This window comes from Silene latifolia, chromosome Y (genome assembly GCF_048544455.1).
Source record: "Silene latifolia isolate original U9 population chromosome Y, ASM4854445v1, whole genome shotgun sequence".
In the NCBI taxonomy this organism is placed as follows: Eukaryota; Viridiplantae; Streptophyta; class Magnoliopsida; order Caryophyllales; family Caryophyllaceae; genus Silene; species Silene latifolia.
This window is the reverse complement of record NC_133538.1, coordinates 227,501,890-227,524,852: the sequence shown is the minus strand read 5'-3', so window position 1 is coordinate 227,524,852 and position 22,963 is coordinate 227,501,890. Positions and strand designations below refer to the sequence as shown.

At 41.8% G+C, this 22,963-nt stretch overlaps 1 non-coding gene across 1 annotated transcript; it reads left to right on the top strand.

The window, feature by feature from the left end:
* Nucleotides 1-14,243: 14,243 nt before the first annotated feature.
* On the top strand, nt 14,244-14,352 carry LOC141635506 (small nucleolar RNA R71). Its single transcript, XR_012540189.1, has one exon. It is a non-coding gene; the product is annotated as a small nucleolar RNA R71 (small nucleolar RNA).
* Nucleotides 14,353-22,963: the final 8,611 nt, after the last annotated feature.

The window sequence follows — 22,963 nt, the reverse complement described above, 5'->3', positions numbered from 1 at the left end:
TTCAACCAAAACCTTATTATTTTCAAAACTCCTCTTTTTTTCTTCTTCTTTCTGTTTTAATCTTTTTCTTTTCTTTCATTTTCACTTTTTTTTTTTCAACTTGAACGGTGGTCGATCGACCGATGATGGCGATCGATCGACCACCCCGCACATTCCAAAGGTTCTCTGCCAGGTAAACACATCTCTTTCTCTTTTTTTTTTTTTCTAAATTTCTTTCTTTCTTTCCCTTCAAAAAGACACAACCCCTTAACTTCTCATCAATACTCACTCCATCAGTACAAACGAACCAAAACCGCTTCTAATCTGACAAAAATTCCTCTACTACTTCCTAGCTTGGCACAATGGTAGGCTAAGTATGGGATGTAGTTGAGGGCAACTGGCAGTTATGGCTTATAGTGTAGTTAATGGGGTAAAACGAGAAAGGGGGAGGATGCAATAGTTCTCAAAACATGCAATACCGACCACAAACCAATGCGTATAGGCAATAAGCAATCAAAACTCATACACGTGCAAAACATGAAATGAAGGGAGTACTACTCTCAATCCTAAATTAACCGGTCATGAATGTCACCAGTTATAGGCTCTATATCTCAGAAAGTATAAGTAGTTTGCCAAAAGTAATGAGTCAAGTCTAATTACCCGAAATGAATTCCATAACAAAATTTGAGAAATCACTCATAATTCTCGCTAAACAGCTGTGAAAAGGGCATGGAATGGCATATTTGACTAATAGTGCAAAATCATCATTAATGACTCCAATCCGTCTCAACTATATGCAAAAGTAAACGTGATATTTTTGATTTTTTTGAATTTTCAATTTTTTTTTTTTTTTTTTTTTTTGTTGAATGAATGAAAATAAAAAAAAACAAATGCAAACAGAAATGCACTAAACATGTGACTGAAATGCAATAAAAAGAAACAAATGCAGATGCAAAACAAAAGGCATATGCAAATACCCTCCCCAAACCAAAACGCACAATGCCCTCATTGTGCTCAGCAGCAAATCACCAGCAGAAAAATGGGAGAATAAAAGCATAATAAAATAAAAGGAAGCTAATAAAGAAAGGAAGAAACTCACAAAATACGGCCTCCCCAAACCAGCCAAAAACGGGGAGGTCACCAGCATCTAATCTCCACCATCGTAATCAGAGTCACTGTCCTCTCCGGACCCCGAGTCGCTCCCCTCGTCCGCCTCGGCGGCGGCGGTGGCTCTCCGGGAAGTGGAGGCACCGGCGTAGTAGTGGGAGGGGGTCTCTGGCGGCGAGGTAGCCGCCCACGGGAGGGACAAAGTAGGAAGGGTGAGTCCGGTCCCTGTGGGAGCATCCCTCCCGGGCTAACTCCTCGTAAACCGGGTAGAGGGCTACAGCCGTGTCTAGCCTGTGCTGGTCAAAGCTCCTGCACAAATCACCCAAGACACGTGACATTGCCCTCTGGTCCATGACCGGAGGGACAACCAAAGGAGTAGGTGGTCGAAAAGTGGCCGGGTAGCCAGTGGGAGCAGGAGTGGAGGAAAAGGGTGCCTGTCTAGTGGAGGCACGAGCTCTCCTCGAAGTGCTAGCAGTAGCAGTGGCCGCCACCAGAGGAAGCCTGTAGCTAGGCAAGGGCGGCCGAGCTGCCCTCTCAACAAAGTGGTAAGGGCGGGACGGGAGGGTAGCCGATGTGACGGGGATGCGGTCACGAGATGAAAGAATCTATCTTCCACCGCATTTTTCTATCAACCCAATAGACAGCCCTCGCGTAAGGAAGGTCCATGAAACGTAGGTCAGGGTCGATGGGGTCCTCCTGTCGAGGGAAAAGTAAAACAAGGCGGTTGGCGATACGTGTCACCAACCCACCACAAGCGATGGTGGTCAAGGTGCCCTCACTTACGCCCCGAAAGTGAGCGGCGGTCAAGTAGGCAATGTTATAGATACGGGCTGTCCGACGTTCAACGTTCAGATAGCCCGCCAAGATCGAAAGCTCAATATTATTCACATTATTAGACTCTTTACGGCCAAAAATGGTATTACCCATTAGCCGTAGAAAATAACGAAGAGGGGGCAAATGGACGGAAGTGCCCGTCCTTTTAGACCCGTAAAAGTCACTGATACAAGACCACATGACTCGATGAGTATCGAGGTGTCCGAGGTTACGCCCTCGAAATAAAAACCCAGAAAACAAAGCAAAATCACCCAATGTCGAGAGAGTAGTTGACATTGAAAAGTCGAAAGGAAATGCAAGGTTTGGTCTTATCAGCCACGAAAGCTTTCGAGTCAAAAGCAAAAGACGAAAAGAATTCAAGGGTCAAAACATAATACGTGAACTCAGCCATGTCCACTAAACCTGTCATACCCATCCCATTTAGCAGGGACACAACCGACTCATAACAGCCTAATTTCTCCAAAGTATTTTTATGGAGAAATCGGGTAGCTGTAACTTTCATTTTCGAAACAAAAAGAGAAAACTTAGCACGTTGCGTAGAAGTAGCAAAGATAACCTGCGGATAGTCAGGTAGACTATCCGTAGTAGCCTGTATCACCAGTGGCGGTCCGCGTGGCCGCTTGGGAGCTCCTTGGCTCGATTGTCCCTCGTACATGTGCTCCTTTCCTTTTGTCATCGGTGTTACCTGCAAACAACTCGTTAGCAACAAGAATCCCCTAACAATGTGAATTGAAGAAAACCCGAATCACAATCAAAACTGAAATGCAAATTAGGGTTTCGAAAAAATTGGGGAAACTTGACTTTAAACACATCCTAGCTGCTTATTTGCTTTGAAAATCAAGGGGGAAAGGGTAGAATAAGCGATTAAAGCATAGAAAAGACAAGAAATCAATCCCAAAAATCGATTTCCCCAAATCGATTTTTCCATCTCAAATGCATATAACTCGAAAATTTCGCATAGAAACCACAATAAAATCGAAAATAGAGCATGAAAATGAGATTAGAGACATACCTTGAAGAAACTTTGAAGATTAAAGCAAGAGAAACAAGTGCAAGACGGGATTTTAGGTGAAAATCGCGAGAAGAGGGAGGAAACTTAGGGTTTGCTTAAGAGTTTATGTGTTTGTGAAAGTGAAGGAGTGAAAGAGTGAAACTTCCTCTTTAGTTGTAATTGATGGAAAAGTAGGTCTATATACTTACATATTCATATATGTTTTAATTTAATTTGTCATAAAATTAAAGATGGATTTTATGCATGCAAACAAGTGAGTAAAATAGAGGAGAAATCATGTTCTTACATTGGATGTTTCGGTTTTATGGGCACAAAATAAATCTCCTTTTCTTTTATTCTTGAGCTTTCCTTTAATGGAAGAACCAAGATCCAAGTGTAGGATCTCTCCCTAAGCTTAATACCCAAAGCTTTCTCTTAATTAAGATTAATATTATAGGAACTAGTACAATATTAATTTAGTAGAAAATTGACCCAAAAATATTATAAACACTTAATATTTTCGGTTTATAGAGAGAAGAAGAAGAGAATTATTTTTATCTCTAGAATTCTAATATTGGATGAGTGTAAGAATGAATTAGTAATACACAACATTTTGTATATTATTAGGTAAAGATATGAAAAAACCATGATGGTTTTCTCTTCTCAAAAACCGGGTGGAAGGGGGGCTTTTTAGGGGAGCCAATGCATGCAATTGTTGCTCTTAACAATAAACAATAGGGTTGCATGGCTAAATAGTAGGTAATCATTGTGTTTCCATTAACTTAATCAAGCACAATATTTGCCTATTTCTTCCCCTAATTTTCGGCACACATGGATAACAAGTAATCCATTTTATTTTTGTCAATTGTCAATATGTCACATGTCACATGTCACATAAATTTGTTATCTATTTTTAACATATTAAAAATCAACGTATTATTAAAAATACGTCACATACAAAAATCGACTTAGTAATATCATAATTACTTGTACCAAAATATTTTACCATTTATAAATCACAACAGATTGTATTTATAATAATTCATTCAAATTTAATTGTTACTTTAAACAATTATTTCATCCGAGTAATGATACGATTCAATTACTCAGATCGTATCTTATTTAATCACATTTCAATATGATACGTAAATTTTATTTCCAAAATCGTCCGTCAATTTTCAAGTAATTTAATTAACTCGTAACATTATACGATTAATTAAATAATCAATTAAGAGTGTTGCCCTATAGGTATGACCTAGGGGATCAATGATCACCACCGCCGCACGACAAGTAATGTCAAACTCTAGTCACCAATCATTACCGATATATGTTGATCAGTTGTGAAGTAAAATATTACTTCCCAATTGTACTCTTTACAATGAGATTTAAACATGTGATCATCATGATCAACAGTCGTGATCGCATTATTGTCGGAGGACACATATTCCAACAGTAATCTGCTCCCGCGGAGTGGTCGATCGAGCACTCTTCTCGGTCGATCGACCGGTCTGTCATTTACGAGCTTCTGGAGTCTCGCGTATTGGTCGATCGACTTATTGACCCAGTCGATCGACCAATTTTCCGCATGATAAGCTTACCGCTTTCTCCGGGGCCGATCGATCTGAACCACTTAGTCGATCGATTGCTAGAGGGCAATCGGACTTTAATTCGTCAAAAATTCATTTGGCCATCATAACTTCCTGTCTTCCTCTCACAAAAATCCAGCATTCCACCTACGCACTTCGCATAAAATAAATGCCTGCAAAAATTATCAAAGGTGCGCACATTCCCAAACTAAGAAATTGCAAATTAAAAGAAATTAAAGAATACAAAAACTCAAAATGCAAAATAAAAGAAATAACGAAATAAAATTCCTAAATTACAATTAATTACAACCTGGGTTGCCTCCCAGTTAGCGCTGGTTTAAGAGGTCCCGCACGACCTTTTTACCTCACTTGCCACATGCCGAGGTATATATGGGATATGTGAGGTAATGGGTAAGAAGAGGCCAAACATTTATGGAAAAGTGGAGGTACAGGTGATCAAGCTAGTAGCAAAATGGAACCAAATGGCAACATCCAACTTCTTGCTCATAATCAAACGAAACGGTGCTATAGCAAGCACAAATCTCACAATTTCCAGAGATAAAAGTAATCAACTAACTCCCCATAAAATAAGAATAAAACATGGGAGCAAATATCGCCAAAAGATAAAGATTGAATTATGCGAATTGATTTCTTTCTCTTTCTCGAACCTCAGTCGATCGACCTATAGGGGCAGTCGATCGACTGCTTAAACAGTACAGAACTCTTTTTTCTCTTCGAAACATTTTTTCATCTTTTTTTTTCTTTTCTATTTCTTTCTTTCTTTCTTTCTTTTCATCTTCCCAAAATTATCTCAAACAGAGCATATGCCACCAAAAATGAGTAACAACCCCAAGAACAAAGTCTACTAGCTTGACGAAGGACAGGCTAAATGTAGGATGTAGTAAATAGGACAAAAAAGGATATTTTTGGTAGTGTGGAGTTTATGGGTAAAACGAGAGAAGGAAACCTCTACCACATGTGTCAACCAACCACAGACCGAATGCGTACAGGTATTAAGCAGATCAAGTTCATATTTATGCACATTTATGTGACATGCCTCATAAGGAGTACTACTCACATCCTAGATAAACTGGTCATGAATGACACCAGTTATAGGCTCTAAATCTCAGAATATATAAGTATTTTGCCAATTTTCAAAGTCAAGTCTCAAGTTCAGCAAATAATTAACGAAAACTCGTAGATATGCAATTACGATTCTACTAATAACATGTTAATCAAGCAAGGCTTAGGCATAAACAAATACAAATGCAATGTCATCATGGAAATACTACCGTTCCGACTCGACCTATATGCTAAAATAAACGTGCATTTTATGGAAATTTTTGAAATTTTTCATTTTTTTTTGAATTTTTGTGTGTATATGAGAGAAATGAAATAAACAATGCAAAACAAAATGTAAACGTGAATGCAAGCAAATGATATGCGATGCAAAACCCTTCCCCAAACCAAATCGCACAATGTCCCCATTGTGCAAAATCATGTAATGAAGAAAAGAGAAATGGGAATTTGCGTAAATTGAAATAAATAAACATGACGTGAAGTGGAAATCGGGAACTTACAAGACTTTAAGCGCAGCAAAGGAAACCTCCCCAAACCAGCGTGAGCTAGGAGGTTTCTGTAGCCAGCAGTGCTACTAAAAGGTACCTGAAAGACAAGTAAAACCCACGCATAAAATCGAGAAAACAAAATTGGGACGGTGAAATTATGTGCAAAATTGATGAACGGAAGAAATCAGAAATTAAACGGAGAATAAAGTGAAAGGAATACTCCCTTGACTCCGCAAACCGATCAAACACAGCAGGGGAATGATCGAAAATAGGTACAGCAGCGGCCAACGGTCGATCGACCACATCACCCAGTCGATCGACCAGGGTGGTGAAAGAACAGAACTCGGAAATCGTGGCTCAGTCGATCGACTATAGGGGGCAGTCGATCGACTGACTTTCCTGCTGTAACTTTCTGATTTCGTCTAATTAGCTCAATAAATTGAACTAACAAGGTCTTTAAACCTGCATAAGCACAATAATACGCGCCCAAAATTGCGCAAAACCCATAATATAGTCTTAAACGTATAAAATCCTAAGCAAGCAAAATAAAATGCGAAGTTTTCGCGCACACAAAAGCAATAAAAGGTGTCTAACAAAAGTAAATAAAATGAAATTTATGAAGAGCTCGATCAACTAATAGTTGATCAAGAATGACCACGGTATGGCCCACTTCGTCGTCTTCTGGCTACTAGAGGTAGCCTCAATGGTGCTTATCTGAGAAGCTGCACCCTTCTTAGCTTCCACGTCCGTATGGCTCAACGGATCAACACGCTCATCATCTCCCCAGTCAAGGATCTCTTCGGGCTTATCAGAATCCAGATCAGACTCTCTAGCTTTGTCCGGCTCGTCATCAACTATCTCATCAATTCCATAGCTCAGGCAACCAAGGCCTCCTCTTTGAATGATAGGCTTCTTCGCAGCTAGAGTGACCTGCAGCTATTCCTTCCCCAAACCAGCCCCTGCATTATCAAAAATAGACAAATCTTCCTCCAATTTGCTCCCAGTCTGGGGCGGAGGGGTTAACACAGAAGTAGTAATAGAGACAGGCAATTCAGGAAGCACAAAGTACGATTTCTTTTCAGAAACCGTATTACAAGTCACAGGCCACATGGGGTCCTTTTTCTTAGCAGGTTGGGCAAAACCAATGGAATGCTTTCCCACTTTGAAAGTCAAGGTTCCTAGACCGACATCTATGACTGCACTAGCAGTGTGCAGAAATGGCCTACCCAAAATAATGGGTATATGAGCATCCTCAGGCATGTCAAGTACAACAAAGTCAACGGGGAAAAAGAACTTCCCTATTTGGACAGGGATGTCCTCTAAGACCCCAATTGGCTGGACCGCAGATCGGTCACCATCTCAATCGCTGTCATGTCATCACTGCAAACCTAGTCAATTTAAGCTTCCTAGCTAGACTCAAAGGCATGACGCTTATACTAGCTCCTAGGTCACATAATGCCTTCTCAATAGAGAAGGTACCTATATTACAAGGAACAGAAAAGCTACCCGGGTCCTCTAGCTTATGGGGTGCAGTGTGAGACAAGTAAGAGCATGACTCTTTAGTTAAAGCGACAGTGTGAACATGTTCAAGCGACCTTTTCTTTGACAGGAGTTGTTTCATGAATTTAGTGTAGGCAGGCACCTGATTGACCAACTCAAGGAAGGGTACTTGCACATTCAAGCTACGAATAACTTTTTCAAACTTACTAAAAGATACCTGTTCCTTTGTCGGCACTAGTCTCTCTGGATATGGGGTTGTAAGAAGTACCTTAGCCCTCTCCTCTAGGTTGCGCATACCGGCATCCGTGGACTTAGGCTGGAAGTCCACTGCTTTCTCCTTGTTGAAGCTCGAATCCTCCTCAGACCGTCTCAAATGTGAGCCATTAACCGTCATTGGATCGAACTTCGGAATTGGGACGGACCCATCAGCACTCGGGTCTGGCCCTAACACTTTCGGAGCTGTCGTGCCCCGAAACAAATAATCCCTCAAGTTATCGGGTATCGGAGGACGAACAATCTCGCTATCAGCAGTAATATTGGTCGATCGACCACTCTCCTCAGTTGATCGACCGGGGTGCACAGTTACAGAAGCTCCTGTAACCCGTGTATCGATCGATCGCCGGTGTATCGATCGATCGACCGATATACAGTAGACGCCTTTTTCTTTGAATTATTCGTTTCAGCTTTCTTTTGACTCGCATCTGCCTCATTCTTTTCAACAGCATCCTCGACCATGGCAGGCCCCTCCAGGGTGAAAACGAAACAATTATTCGTTTTTAGACCTCATTTGCTCAAGTTAACGCGAGTGATCGACCCTTACTATCACTAGCTATAGTTTTAGTAGCTCATGTAGTTTATGCTACTTGACTAACGGTCTAAACTATACCTATCAAAATTTGATACCGTCGTTTTGTATCAAAATTAAATTTATAATTCCAAACTAAAACTATAGCTAGTGATAGTAAGGGTCGAACCACAGAGAGACAAGGTTGATTTTGTTTGCTATTTTTCAGTCTAATAAAGTAACAATTAATTGGGGGAAACAACTTTAAACACATCCTAGCTGCTTATTTGCTTTGAAAATCAAGGGGGAAAGGGTAGAATAAGCGATTAAAGCATAGAAAAGACAAGAAATCAATCCCAAAAATCAATTTCCCCAAATCGATTTTTCCATCGCAAATGCATACAACTCGAAAATTTCGCATAGAAACCACAATAAAATCGAAAATAGAGCATGGAAATGAGATTAGAGACATACCTTGAAGAAACTTTGAAGATTAAAGCAAGAGAAACAAGTGCAAGACGGGATTTTAGGTGAAAATCGCGAGAAGGGGGAGGAAACTTAGGGTTTGCTTAAGAGTTTATGTGTTTGTGAAAGTGAAGGAGTGAAAGAGTGAAACTTCCCTTTTAGTTGTAATCTGCTCCCGCGAAGTGGTCGATCGACCACTCTTCTCGGTCGATCGGACCGGTGTCATTTAAAAATTTTCCTACGGAGTCGCGTATTGGTCGATCGACTCATTGACCTAGTCGATCGACCAATTTTCCCGCACGAGCTTCTCGCTTTCTCCGCTTGATCGATCGATGAACCACTTAGTCGATCGATCGCTAGAGGGCAATCGGACTTTTTAATTCAAAAATTCATTTTGCCATCATAACTTCCTGTCTTCCTCTCACAAAAATCCAGTATTCCACCTACGCACTTCGCATAAAATAAATGCCTGCAAAAATTATCAAAGGTGCGCACATTCCCAAACCAAGAAATTGCAAATTAAAAGAAATTAAAGAATACAAAAACTCAAAATGCAAAATAAAAGAAATAACGAAATAAAATTCCTAAATTACAATTAATTACAACCTGGGTTGCCTCCCAGTTAGCGCTGGTTTAAGAGGTCCCGCACGACCTTTTTACGTCACTTTGCATCATCCGATAACGGGTCGAAGTACAATACCTCGACTTTCCCAACATATGCATCTGATCCATGATAATGCTTCACATATTGGCCATTAACCTTGAACCTTTCTCCAGCAGAGGTCTCTAATTCAACTGATCCGTACTTTGTGACTGTTGTGACCGTGTAAGGGCGATCCACTGGATTTCACTTACCAGAAATAAACGGATACGAGCATTAAAAAGGAGTACCTTATCGCCAATATGGAACTCGCGCTTGATGATTCTCTTGTCGTGCCAGCGCTTTGTTTTCTGCTTGTAGATCCTTGCGTTGTCATAGGCCAGCAGCCTAAATTCCTTTAGCTCATTCAGCTGTGTCATACGTTTCTCACGAGAGAGGTTAGGATCCAAATTCAAATCACAAATAGCCCACCAAGACTTACGCTCTAACTCAACAGGTAAATGACATGTCTTACCATAAATCAATCGGTATGGTGACATCCCGATTGGCGTCTTAAACGCAGTTCTATAAGCCCATAAGACATCATCTAACTTAAGACTCCAATCCTTCCGTGATTTCGAAACAACTTTAGCTAAGACTTCTTTCAATTCTCTGTTAGAAACCTCAACCTGACCACTAGTTTGGGGATGATACCCCAAACCTCTACGATGTTGGACACCGAATTTAGTCAATAAAGCACAAAATTATTTTTCTTTAAAATGCATTCCCCCATCGCTAATGACAACCCGAGGGACACCAAAACGAGGGAAAATAATCTTTTTAAACAGTTTAATCACGGCCTTTGCATCGCAATGGGGAGTAGCAATAGCTTCCACCCATTTGGATACATAATCTACAGCTACGAGGATATATTTATTACCTTGACTGCTTGGAAAAGGTCCTTGATAGTCAATGCCCCAGACATCGAAAATCTCAACCTCAAGAATGCCTACTTGTGGCATCTCATGTCTCTTGGAAATATTCCCCGATCTTTGACAAGCATTGCACTCAACAACAAAATTGCGACAATCTGCATGCAAAGTTGGCCAATATAAACCAGATTGGAGTACCTTAGCTACAGTCCTGGACGGACCGTGATGACCACCATAAGTAGAAGAGTGGTAAGCCTCAAGGATATCCTTCACCTCCCATTGAGGTACGCATCTCCGGATGAGACCGTCTGCGCATTCCTTGAAAACATAAGGATCATCCCAAAAATATTGTCTAGCATCATAAGCAAGCCACTTCTTCTGCTGCCATGAAAGCTCGGTTGGTATCCTACCATCACAAACAAAGTTAGCAAAATCAAGAAACCACGGAGGTGGATAAGACCCTGAAGTAGTAATAGCTAACAGACTCTCATCAGGAAAAGAGTCATTAATAGGTAACTAATCCTCCCTTTCTGTCAGCTGCAGACGAGATAGGTGGTCAGCCACCACATTCTCAGCTCTTTTCTTGTCTTTGATCTCCAAATCAAACTCCTGCAAAAGGAGTATCCACCTCAAAAGCCTCGGCTTCGCATCTTTCTTAATAAAGAGAGTCTTCAACGCTGCATGGTCAGTATAAACAATAACCTTAGAACCCAACAAATAAGACCGAAACTTGTCTAAGGCAAAAACTACGACTAAAAGCTCCTTCTCGGTGGTAAAATAATTAATTTGAGCCTCATCCGAGTTCGGCTCGCATAATATATGGCATTCAAAGCTTTGTTCTTCCATTGTCCCAAAATCGCACCGACCGCATAATCGCGGCATCGCACATGATCTCAAATGGGAGGTCCCAATCAAAGCGGTGAATGATTGGCGCAGAAACTAGGGCCTCCTTTAACTGTTAAAAGCGGTAAGGCACTCATCAGTAAATTCAAAGACAGCATCCTTAAGAAGCAAATGTGTAAGTGGTTTAGCAATTTTTGAAAAATCCTTAATGAAACGCCGGTAAAAACCAGCGTGACCAAGGAAACTCCTTACCCCTTTAACATTCACGGGAGGAGGTAATTGCTCAATCACCTGCACCTTTGCCTTATCAACATGTATACCTTTATCAGAAATCAGATGCCCTAACACAACTCCCTCATTGACCATAAACTGACACTTTTCCCAGTTTAAAACAAGATTAACATCTATACAAAGCTGCATGACTTTATCAAGGTTAGCTAAACAACGATCAAAGTCACTACCATAAACTGAGAAATCATCCATGAATACTTCCATAATATTCTCTATATAATTAGAAAAAATCCCCATCATGCACCTCTGAAAGGTAGCAGGGGCGTTACACAATCCGAAAGGCATTCTACGATATGCAAAAACACCCTGTGGACAGGTAAAAGTGGTCTTACTCTGATCATCCGGATGAATAGGGATCTGAAAGAACCCTGAATATCCGTCTAGAAAACAGAAAAATTTGTTAGAAGCAAGTCTTTCAGTCATTTGGTCAACAAAAGGGAGGGGGAAGTGGTCTTTCTTGGTAGCGGCATTCAACTGTCTATAATCAATGCACATCCGTCACCCTGTCACTACTCGAGTTGGTATTAATTCATTTTTATCATTTTTAACCACGGTAGTCCCTCCTTTCTTCGGGACTACCTGAATCAAGCTAACCCACTTGGAGTTGCCAACTGTATAAATAATACCTGCATCGAGTAGTTTCATCACCTCAGCCATAACAACTTCCTGCATCTTCGGGTTCAACTTGCGTTGACCCTGTCTGTAAGGCTTGTGGCCTTCTTCCAACTCTATCCTGTGCATACAAACATCGGGGTTGATGCCCTTAATGTCATTCCAAGAGTAACCCAAGGCCTTCCTGTTTTTCTTAAGCACACACATCAAAGCAGACAGCTGGTCATCATTAAGCTTAGAGCTAACAATAGCTGGGTACTACTCCGTATCATCTAGAAAAACAAACTTAAGATTAGGAGGAAGTGGCTTACGCTCCGGTACCTTTGCCTCTACAGCATAGACAGAATCAGCTTCAATGGTGTAGCAAGTGTTAACCAAGTTATCGTTGGCCAAGCTCAAAAGCATCTCATCTTCTTCTTCATTGAGCTCGTAGCTCTCCAATGAGGCTACCAAAGCATCTGGCTCCTCAGCATTCTCCACTGTATAACCTGCACACTCACCTAAACGGGTTAGATCAGCTAAGGGATCCTTGGCTAAGGATTCCCTCCAATTACAAGTAACAGCCCTGTCAACAATATCAATGGAATAACACGTATCCTCATCGCGAGGTTGGTCGCCTTGTGGGCAAGATCTGAACTCAATGGTGTCATCCCCTACCTCTAAGGTGATGGTTCAGCGTTTGACATCTATTACATGCCCCAATTTGTATGTAAGAACGGTCTACCTAAAATAATAGGTATCTGACTGTCCTCTGCAATGTCCAAAACAACGAAATCGACAGGAATAAAAAACTTACCCACTCGAACGGGTACATCCTCTAGAACACCTATAGGTCTCTGAGTCGATCTATTTGCCATTTGAACGGTAATATCAGTCACCTTAAATCTACCAATATTTAACCTTTCGCAGAGAATACGGCATGACACCGACACTGGCCCCTAAGTCACAAAGGGCCTTTCCAATGACGTGGTTACCTATAGTGCAAGGAATCGAAAAACTACCCGGGTCCTTTAACTTAGGTGGCACATTAATTTGCGAAAGAGCATTACACTCTTCCACAAAAGCAACATTACCATCATCACGAAAATTTCTCTTACGATTTAAAATATCTTTCATAAATTTAGCGTAAGAGGGTACCTGGGTAATTAGATCAGTGAAAGGAACCGTTACCTCGAGATTCTGGACCATCTCCAGAAACTTACCAAACTTACGCTCGGCTTAGTAGCCTTCAAACGCTCCGGATACGGATCGCAACATGGCCGTAGGACCAGTAACCTTTCGGCTTCCGTAGGTTTAAAACCCCGTCAAATCATCAATGAGTGAAGAATCATGCAAACTAGTTGACGGAATTGCATCCTGCTCTGGAGTTCCAGTCGATCGACTGATATGAGTGGTCGATCGACCAACTTGTCTGGGCGTGAACAGTTCCTGTTCAGAATTGAGTTCGTCAGGTGATCCAGTCGATCGACTGGTGATGTTGGTCGATCGATCGATCGTGTCTTTGGTGTGAATAGTTTTCGACCAGAAACTATTTTATCGACGCTTGATCGATCGACCGACAATGGTGGTCGATCGACCGGAAATGCGCAATTGAGCTCGTTTTGCACTGAATTTGAACGAGCTTCTTCATCATTTCCCGAGTCTTCCTTTGGCTCGTCAGGATTTTCATAAGAGAGGCCACTTCTGAGATTATGGCATTAATCGTCTCAACCGGCCCTTCACATTTGCTTGAAGAATTAGCAACTTGCTTAGCCTCCATATTCTTCAATTGCTTCACAAAATTCTTTGAGGACTCAATCCCGGCTGCTTCCATATTTGCCACTTGAACCAAAAGGAGTTGGACCATCTCTCTCAGCTTCTCGATATCATCTGAGTTTTGAACAGGTATTTCAACTTTCTCCTTGGAAGATTCAGAAATCTCGAGCTTCTCGAGACGGGCAGTAATAGAAGTTATAAGTGTCACAACGGCACTCATTTCATTACTTTGCTTTCGTGACTTTCCATGTGAACTTCCAAACTCAGCTCTATGAACTGCCATCTCCTCAATAGTGTTCCAACCTTTACTTTGACCGGTATTGTTTTGGAACCTGCCATTAGCAGCTGCATCCAGGATGACCTTATAATCATCATATAGAGTATTATAAAATAGGTTGCAAAGATACCATTGCTGGAAGCCATGGTGAGGGACAGCTCGGACCAAACTTTTGAAACGTCCCCATGCTTCACAAAAATCCTCATCGGCTCCTTGCTGGAAACTTGTGATTTTACTTCTCAAGGCGTCAGTCTTTGAAAGTGGGAAGTACTTCTTGTAGAAGGCTAATGCTAGAGATGTCCAGTCCGTGACTCCAGTTGCTACCCTATCAAGGTAGCGGTACCAATCTCGCGCTGAATCCTTCAAGGAGTATAAGAACATCAACCCCATTACTTCATCCTGAGTTACCAATTTGGTATAGGTATGGAACAAAGCATGAGTCCGTGAAAATCTCCATATGCTTCGGGGGTCCTCATCAGTAGACCAAAAACCGATTTCGCTCCACCAAGTCGATATAAGAGGAACGAAACTCGAAGTTACCCGTAGTAGGGGTAGGTAACTGGTGCCCCTTTGGAAGATGGTGTTCCTTTGGCTGCAGATTATCATATATTGTAGCCATAATTGCAAAAATGAGAGTACTCAAGTCTTCCTCTTAAAAACCTGTCTTCTAACTGTGCAAAAGCAAAACTAGAAGCAAAGGTAAGCAACGGCCTCAAGGAACAAAAGTTCCTTGAGACAAGAAAAATAAACTAAAATAAAGCAAACAGAATTACACCGTCTCCCCGGCAACGGCGCCAAAATTTGATACTACCCATAAATTATAACCCTAACTTGAGCAAATGAGGTCTAAAAACCTGCAAATGCACAATAATACGCGCCCAAAATTGCGCAAAACCCAAAATATAGTCTTAAACGTATAAAATTCTAAGCAGCAAAATAAAATGCGAAATTTCCGCGCACACAAAAGCAATAAAAAGTGTCTTAACAAAAGCAAAAAAAAAAAATGAAGTTTTATGAAGAGCTCAATCAACTAATAATTGATCAAGAATGACCACGGTATGGCCCACTTCGTCGGCTTCTGGCTACTAGAGGTAGCCTCAATGGTGCTTATCTGAGCAGCTGCACCCTTCTTAGCTTCCACGTCCGTATGGCTCAACGGATCAACACGCTCATCATCTCCCCAGTCAAGGATCTCTTCGGGCTTATCAGAATCCAGATCAGACTCTCTAACTTTGACCGGCTCGTCATCAACTATCTCATCAATTCCATAGCTCAGGCAACCAAGGCCTCCACTTTGAATGATAGGCTTCTTCACAGCTAGAGTGACCTGCAGCTCTTCCTTCCCCAAACCAGCCCCTGCATTATCAAAAATAGACAAATCTTCCTCCAATTTGCTCCAAGTCTGGGGCGGAGGGGTTAACACAGAAGTAGTAATAGAGACAGGCAATTCAGGAAGCACAAAGTACGATTTTTTTTCAGAAACCGTATTACAAGTCACAGGCCACATGGGGTCCTTTTTCTTAGCAGGTTGGGCAAAAACAATGGAATGCTTTCCCACTTTGAAAGTCAAGGTTCCTAGACCGACTTCTATGATCGCACCAAAGAGCGGTGTGCGAGAAATGGCCTACCCAAAATAATGGGTATATGAGCATCCTCAGGCATGTCAAGTACAACAAAGTCAACGGGGAAGAAGAACTTCCCTATTTGGACAGGGATGTCCTCTAAGACGCCTATTGGCTGGACCGCAGATCGGTCAGCCATCTGTACTGTCATATCTGTCACTGCGAACCTAGTCAATTTGAGCTTCCTAGCTAGACTCAAAGGCATGACGCTTATACTAGCTCCTAGGTCACATAATGCCTTCTCAATAGAGAAGGTACCTATATTGCAAGGAACAGAAAAGCTACCCGGGTCCTCTAGCTTATCGGGTGCAGTGTGAGACAAGTAAGAGCATGACTCTTTACTTAAAGCGACAGTGTGAACATGTTCAAGCGAATTTTTCCTTGACAGGAGTTGTTTCATAAATTTAGTGTAGGCAGGCACCTGATTGACCAACTCAAGGAAGGGTACTTGTACATTCAAGCTACGAATACATTTTTCAAATTTACTGAAAGATACCTGTTCCTTTGTTGGCACTAGTCTCTCCGGATATGGGGCTGTAAGAAGTACTTTAGCCCTCTCCTCTAAGTTGCGCATGCCGGTATCCGTGGACTTAGGCTGGAAGTCCACTACTTTCTCCTTGTTAAAGCTCGAATCCTCCTCAGACCGTCTCAAATGTGAGCTATTAACCGTCATCGGATCGAACTTCGGAATTGGGACGGACCCATCAGCACTCGGGTCTGGCCCTAACACTTTCGGAGCTGTCGTGCCCCGAAACAAATAGTCCCTCAAGTTATCGGGCATCGGAGGACGAACAATCTCGCTATCAGCACTAATCTTGGTCGATCGACCACTATCCTCAGTCGATCGACCGGGGTGCACAGTTCCAGAAGCTCCTGTAACCCGTGTATCAATCGATCGGCCAAGGGTGTATCGGTCGATCGATCGATATACCAGTAGACGCTTTTTCTTTGAATTATTCGTTTCAGCTTTCTTTTGACTCGCATCCACCTCATTCTTTTCAACAGCATCCTCGACCATGGCAGGCCCCTCCAGGGTGGACCCGCTCCTTAATGTGATGGTGTTTAAGGTCTCCTTTTGGCCGGTTTGAGTCGGCAAGTGTCCCGGAGCTCGAGAGGTACTCTTACTAGCCAACTGAGCAATTTGGCTCTCTAGTAACTTCATCCCGGCCTCTCGTGCTTGGGACTCCTTCAGCAACAAGTTTTTGAACTCAGCAAAATCAGAACTGTGAGATTGTTGTTGCTGCTGCGGCACATAAGGAGGTTTCTGATATTGTTGTTGCTTTTGATGAGGGGGCACATAGGGTTGCTGCTGCGGAGGTGGATTGGGATTTTGGACATTCTGGCTACTCCACCTCAGGTTGGGATGAACATTGAGCTCGTAGTAGGTGTTCGTATGCCTATAGTGTTGAAAGGCAGCACAAGACTCAAAAGGACTAGGGCAATTCTTCGAAACGTGTCCCTCAGCTCCACACCTTTCACAGACGAAAGGACCGTCTGACACAACATTTACTTGATAAATACCCCCCTTTGAAGCTCCTCCCAGTTCATACTTGTCAAATCTCGCGGTGAGAGCTTCAAGTGCAGCAACGGAGGAAGATTCAGCAGCTCTCCTCTGGTTCCCTCTGGAATTCCCATACTCAGCCTTGTGGGTAGCTAGATCGTTAATGATCTTCCAACCCTTGGTTGCTCCCAAATTTTCAGCAAATCGGCCATTGGCTGCAGCATCCAAAATACCCCTCTGATCGTCATACAGCCCATTATAGAAATGATTGCACAAGCTCCATTTTTCGAAACCATGGTGCGGTATGGTTCATACCAGTTTCTTAAATCGGACCCATGCCTCGTGGAAGTTCTCATCCGGCCCTTGTTTGAAACTTGTGATTTGGGCTCTAATAGCAATCGTCTTAGAAGCAGAAAAGTACTTCTTGTAGAATGCCAATGCCAAGGAATTCCAGTCAGTAATCCCATGAACGGCTCGGTCCAGATCTCTATACCACTCCCTTGCAGCATCACGAAGGGAGAAGATAAACATGGTCTCCTTGATCTGGTCTTGGGTCACGCCGGCGGGTGGGGGTATGCAACAGCAATAGTCAATAAAGGTCTCCATATGCTTAGCTGCATCTTCATTTGCAGCTCCACCGAACTGGTTTCTCTTAACCATATTGATGTATGAAGGCTTTGGTTCGAACTTCCTGGCATCTCCTGGTAATTCGAACCCCTTATATAAATTTTCAGCTGTCGGCTCAGAATGACTAGCTATACTCGCTTCCTCGGCCATGACTGGAATTTCTGGAGAAGTGACTGTCTCGGCTGAAGAAGTGGAAACGGGCGAAGAATGTGGGTCTTCTTCGAACAGGTCGTTCTCGTAATAGCTCGACAGAGTACTCAGCTCTTCCTCTGTTGGTAATACCCTTTGTGTTCGTCTCAACTCGCGCAAAGATTTCTCTATCTCAGGATCAAATGGTACTAGTTCACCACCCTGTGACCTGCGCATAAGAAGAAACTACAAAAAGAATATAAGAAAAGTTTAAGGAACAAAAGTCCCTTAAACTAAGAAAGACTAAAAATAAAACAACTAAAATTAGAACTATTGCCTCCCCGGCAACGGCGCCAAAATTTGATACCCGTCGTGAGGTGTCAAAAATAAGATTTATAATTTCCAACTACAACTATAGCTAGCGGCAGTCGGGTCAAACCACAGAGAGGCAGATGTAAATTCTAGTTGTCTAATTCTAGTCTAAGCTAACGATAAAGTGGGGGGGTTTGATTTGAATTGGTCTACAACTAAGAGTGAATAAAGACAATAAACTTAAAAAAGACGGATTAAACAGATAAAGGCATGGGTACTAGGATGGTCGGTTCATTACAGCTTCAGCGGCAGCATACTAAACAGGTCTAAATCGAACACAAGTGAGGCGGGAAACAAGAGGTCCTCTCGGTCCACTCTTAACAAATAGCATCTTTCGATCTCGCTATAGGTCCCTAATATCACTAATACTGACTCTCGTCCTGAAGAGTGACTAACGGTCTAAACTATACCTATCTTTCGATCTCAGCACAGTTTAGTCATCTTAATTGGTGGTCTAATAACTTTCCCTATCTTTCGATCTAATGGGTCAGTCATAAATTAAGCATCTAACTGGTCGCATGCATTCGATTCGTTAAATACAACATTAAAATCAATTAAAACGAGGGGTAACCTCACGAGGTCAGTCGATCGACCAAGAATGTCAGTCGATCGACTGACACGCGAATCAGGCCGTGTTCAATCTATTGCCGCCTATGCTATAACTCGCCTACATCCTAGCACAAATAATCTAGCTACTCATACTAAGGGTAAAAACAATAATACTAGGGCAATAAAGTATTGAATTCATGATTAAAGCGGTAAAACAAATAATTGACATGCAATAATAAGATGGGTTCGGGAATCTACTATCAATTCTATACTATTGATGAAATAAAACAATAAACTGAAATTAGGGCAGATGAATACCGAATTTGCAGAGGAAAGATTAGGAATAAGAACCAAAGATCCAATGCTTAACAATAATCCAAACCCTAATTCCAAGACTAAATATTATTGAATGAAAACTTGAGTCTCAATCCCCGATCTCTAAACTGAATGTTTATGTTACGTTATATAGCAAACATACGTAACTCTTATTTCCAAAACCTAAAACATAGTGGGCTTATGCTTCCTCAGTTTTTTAATTCTCGTCTGGAATAGCAGTTTGGTCGATCGACTGATCATGGTGGTCGATCGACTGGTCTTCAGTAAACAGTAGCTTCTGGAACCCGATGGTTGGTCGATCGACTGATGGCAGTGGTCGATCGACTGATTGAGCTGCTATTGACTTCTATAAACTCGTGGACTTGTCTTTTGGGCCTTGAATTGCGCACCAAGCTCGTTCCTCGGGTGAATACTTCACGTCATATGCAATGCAGGATACTCGGGGACGGATTTAGCTCGATTTCCGCTGGATTCTTCACATTTCTGCAACAATGTACAAAAATACGGAAGTAGACGGAAATAGGGAGAAATGTAGCATAAACTACATGAATGAGCTCTGAAATGCGTGTAAAATGGGATGTAAAGCATCACATAAAAGACACGCATCACATACCTTCAACACATTACTTCACTTCTAATAATACATGTGTAAACTTCAACAATCTAACTTATACTCACACTACTCTAAGCATTCATCTAACAATAAACCATCATTTATTATCCGAGTTTGCTAACAATTCAATCATGTCACAACAAACTATCAACTAAATTATTCAACTTAACTATGCCATAATACAAAAGTATTCAACGACTCATTCGTTGCAATTCTATTTACCATTTGACAAGTATATCATCCAACATGAAACTTACCATTCCTTGATGGATTCACCCACATACCAAGACTTACCACTCTTATTATTACACATTCAAGACTCGCAATTCCTTTATAAACTAGCACGCATAGAAAGATTTAGAACGCATCATTATCACTACATCACTCAACATTATCATGCACTATCGACACTTCACCATCTCTATTACATTCACTCACACTTTCATTCAACCATAACCCTACACAGTTCATCATCATTGTTATACGTACCAAACATTAACAGAGGCTCTATCACATATATTACTAACTTATCTATCATACACTAAGCACATAACTCCCGACTCGATATTCCTATAACCAGTTATTGGCTTAAGCATCATGGGGCCATAATTTTGAAATGAGGGCAACTACTCACCCAAAATCAAGCATCAGCTGGGGCTCCCAACATACATACACCAGGTTCATTTTATTAGACTCACTACGTTCATTAGGCTCATTTGTTACAGGTTCCCAAAATCGTCTCTCTGATACCACTTTGTAACACCCCCATCTAACAAGGAGCCTTGACAAGACCTTCCCTAACAGATAAGGGCGTTACCATCTCGGTTGCCTGAGGACAGTAATAATCATATTTCGATAAAAGAACGTTTAAGTTATATTACTGATTACAAACAACTGACGATAAGATAGATACACTCGAAACTACTATCATCTATGTGAAACTACATCTGCCATGACTCATGGTAGACTCATCTCTACAAGCATCCAGCTAAGATCCATACATCAACCTGTTACGACCGACTGATCACCATAGTGGATCACGGAAGACACAACAGAAACAACAACACAGCAAATTCACACAAGGTCAGTGACTGAGATAACAAACATATAAAGGCAGATACAACACAAGTACAACAACACACACACACACACCCCACACCTATTCCAACCAACCACACCTCTGACTGCCCGAAGGTCCAGTCCTGCCAGTGGAGGACCGCAGCCGTTCCCACCTAAGCCCTGCTCATCTATCCCCTCCCGTGGCGTATTCCACGAAGGTCGAACTAAGGGCGTGAAGCCACTCCCACAAGTGACTCCACTCAGCCGAGGGCGCACCTCGAGAACCACAGACAAACAATCACAATCAGTTGTACAACAACAAACACCAACTACTATACCAACACAACATTAACAACTACCACAACCAATCAGCAATACTGACTCTACACCAACCAAACAACACCATTAGACACTCTAGACAATCAACAGTACTGAGTAGGCGAACCTACCTTTAGCAAACCGCAGCGATTCCGTGTCCGATCACAAGATATCGACCAACCATGAAAACCACCTATACAAACAATACAACCACCTATTACTACCACTACAGACCTAAGTGAAAACAATGATGACAATGATGATGACGATAACATACCTATCCAAAGTAATCCGGCGTCAAGACCGCTACTCGACTTAAGCATCCCATCCCCATGGTGTAAGCATCCTCAAAGGCCTCAAGGAAAGGGATTATGGTGAAGGAGAAAGGAGGTGACGACATCTAGGTTTAGGAAAAAGAAGTGGGGAAATGATTTGGGGTTTCACGATATACAATTTATAATTCCCCGCTGCAACCTCGTTACTCGATCGAGCTCCCAAGCTACTTGATCAAGTAGCCTCAGCTAGATCGAGTACTACACAAACCAAAGCTCACCATGTGACACCCCAATACTCTAAGTGCCTTACCAGTACCACTCAGGTATTAGAACGTCACCATCTCGGTTTCCCGAGGCAATGACAATCAAATGACAATAAAGAAACATAATTTAAATAGCCAAACTGTTTAAAGTGATTACAATCCAAAACCAAACTGACGAAAGGTACAATACATGTTCTCAAAATCCAAAGGTCTAAAGAACTAAAGTATGACTGCGAAAGACTTTAAACAGCTCGTGGTGACACATCCCAGCTAGCCCAAATGCTTCTAGTCAAACCTGCTCAATAACTGCTCACCATCCCCGAATGGATCACCACAGTTTTTAAAACAATTAAACGGGGTCAGTACTAATTATACAAAAGCAAGATACAAAACAACAATTACCAAACAGCACAATCGTCACATCAAACCCCGGTCTCCATAAACAATCTCCACGTAACTGAATACACACTATAGTGTGTAGCCCTGCCGGAGTACCCATTGCAACAGCTACTCCACACCCCCAGTGGGGAACCGCAGTCGTACCCACCAAATCCCCGCTCATCTCCATCGAGCGATAAACCCACGTCCATTATTGTGCACATCCCTTCTGTGGCGGGTTCCACAGAAGGCAAATCATGGGCGTGAAGCCACTCCCGCAAGTGACTCAACTCAGCCAGGGACACGCCCCGAAGAACACAGACAGATAAACAACAATCACAATACAATCTCAACAACCGTCTGAAACAATCAACAATACTAACTATAGCACAAATCACAACACATATTATGTAACTAATACTGAGTAGGGAAAACCCTACCTGAAATGCAATCACAAGCAGCAGACGATCTAACAGCTGTCTCAAAACGCTCTTTTACGAATCCTCCTATTCACATAATCATATAATTACTAACAATCACAGTTAACCATCAAAACCCCCAATCCCCCAAATTAGGGTTTAAACAAAGTTCATTAAAAGCTATAAAATTGGTATGTATATCTTAACCTAGATGGAAGGATCACAAGGACATAAAGAATGATGAAATTCGACCTCCCTAGCTCCGGGATTTGTCAATAAAGCGGAATAGCAAAGCAACGTGCTTGAGAACTCTCTTAAACAGTTAATTAGATTTTAGGAAAAGTGTTTTAGGAAAATGACGAACTTATAATATATTAATCCGCTTTATTAACAAAACC